This window comes from Microtus ochrogaster, chromosome 18 (genome assembly GCF_000317375.1).
Source record: "Microtus ochrogaster isolate Prairie Vole_2 chromosome 18, MicOch1.0, whole genome shotgun sequence".
NCBI lineage: Eukaryota > Metazoa > Chordata > Mammalia > Rodentia > Cricetidae > Microtus > Microtus ochrogaster.
In genome coordinates, this window is record NC_022020.1 from 38,194,444 (window position 1) to 38,197,149 (window position 2,706).

A 2,706-nucleotide genomic window follows, 5' to 3' on the forward strand; every position below is an offset into this window, starting at 1 on the left:
TTTTCCCTTGGGCAACTGCTCTTATTCAGAAAGTCCTTACTTGAGCCTATATTAGGAGGTATAACCTTTATTCTTCCTTCTCAAATATTCAGATTTTTCAGTTAGACATTGAGTTCTTTGATCCATTTGGAATTGATTCAGGAGCAAATGAAGCAAGAAGATCAAGTTTCACCTTTTCCCATGAGATATCCAGTTCTCATACCTTTTGTTAAAGATGCTGTGTTTTCTCCAATGTATGTTTTTGGCATCTTTGTTCAAATCAGGTGGATGGAAGGTCACGGGCTTACGAGGGTCCTCAGTTCCATTCTTAGATCAATATGTCTGTTTTCATGACAGTCCTTGAGTGCATTTACTACCACTGTTTTTTCAAAAACCCCAACAACAAACCTCCCCGTCCATGTTACAGTTTTAATTGTTGAGCATTGTTTTGGTTATCTGAGTCTGTTTCACTTTCATATAAGTTTTTTTTATTATTATTACTGTTAAGTATTGTGTCAGAAGGGTTGTCTATATTTTATAACCTACCACTTCACTGAAATTTTTTTTAAGTTTTATTAGTTTTCTGATGAAGTCTTCTGGATCTCTCATGTCTGCAAATAGAAATACTTAAATGTGTTCATTCCTCACCTTATCAATTTTAATTCCTTCTCTTGGCTTACGGATGTAGCCAGGACTTCAAGCACTGTATTGAAAGGAGTAGGGAATATCTTAGGGGAAATGCTCCAAGTTTTTCTCCATTTAAGATGAGGGTAACTATTGTTTGGTCACACATGCCTTTTATGATGTTACAATACTTTTCCCCAACCCTAGGATTTCCAGGGATTTATCATGAAGGGGTGTTGGATTTTGCTGCAGGCATTTTGGAATCAATTCAAAGAATCATGTAATTTTTGTCATTGAATCTATTTACAAGTTGCATTTTATTTATTGACTGACATAAGTTCAACCATCCCTGAATCTGTGGAGTGAAGCAACATGATCATGGTGAATGACCTTTTTAATGAGTTATTGAGTTTTGTTTGTAAGCATTTCATCCAGAATTTTTGCACTGATAGATTTAAAAGTTCTGTACTGCAAAGCAAACTACTAACCGAAGAGACAGCCTACAGAATATGAAAAACGTCTCTAACACCTGCTTATCTGACAAAGGATCAGTGTTTAGGTTATACAAATAACAGAAATAACTAAACACCCCAAGAATGTAATAGCAATAAACAACTCAAAATACAGAGTGTGGATTTTCAGAAGAAATGCAAATGAATAATACTAATAAGAGTGTTCATCATCTTAGTCATCAGGGAAATAGAAATTAAGCTATCAGAATGGCTAAGATTTATAGTAAAAGAACAATAAATTCTGGTGGGCATCCCTCATGCGCTGATAGTGGGGGGCAGACATGAACAGAAAAGGGTAATACAACATATACATACAGATTAATATTAGTAAACTTTCATACATATATGGTAACATGGATGAATATAGAATACATATGATAAATAAAGTGAACTAGTCAGGCAAAGACAAATACTACATGATTCCATTTATATGAATTTATATAAACTAAACATTTTAGATATGAGAGAGTAGAATGGTGGTTTTAGAAAATAAGGAAAGGGGAAAAGAAGTTTGTTTTTATTATGACAGAATTCCAGGTATGCATACTGTCTGATTTCTGGGATCTGCTATATTAATATTGTCCTGGTAGTTTCCAAGATGCTAAGATAGTTAGGTATCAGGTCGTTTGTTTGTGACAGTTTATTGAAGTGAAGACACTGACTATTTATTCTCCTGCCTCGGCCTCCTAAGTGCTATAATTAAAGGTGTGAGCCATTTCACCCTGTCTATTAAGTGTCTCACAGTGAGTGGATTGATGAGAACAATGACAACAAACTCAGACTCAAGAGTTAAATAGTGTAAGAAAAATGTCTAGACTCCCACAAAACAATATTAGCTGCACTGCCCCTTACAGTCAGCCAGAGCACATGGCATCTGCAATTACACTTAGTTCTTTGAGCATTTAGTCCTGTTAGTATTTCCCCTGAGTCAAAGTTTCTTTGATCTGTTTTCCCGCCAAAAATTCATATGTTTCTCAGTTTTGTCCACTTGCAAAGCTTACGCAATGTACTGGTACCCAGCTGTGAGGGAGAAAATAAAGAGGAGTTTTGTGATTTTTAGGTTCTACAGGGCAAAACAATGCTCTGCTTATCCAATAAAAATCTTTAAAAGAACCCCATCAAAAATGATAAAGTTTAAGAAGTTATTCCATGATAACAAATAAATAAGAAACTGTCAAAAAAAAGGATACAGGAATTAAGAAACTGATTTTGAGACTAATAATAAATATCTACATTACTTATCTAATATATTGTGATCCCAAGGTTTCATATTTATTGGGAGACAGAGAGATATTTCAGAGGTTAAAGCACTTATCATTGTAGCCTGAAGACCTGATTTGGGACACCAATATCTAAATGAATGGAGGGATACATAGCAGTGTGCAGGGTGATTCCTGGAGCAAACTAATAAGAACAGCCACATCGATGGGTTCTGAATTAATTGAGAGACTCCTTCTCAATAAATAAGACAGAGAAAGAATCTAGGATGATATCTATCAACCTGGAGTCTCCACATAGATGCACATACGTGCATATGCATGTTTCCACATGTGTGAGCACATCTATGCATGAGTATTCACACACACACACA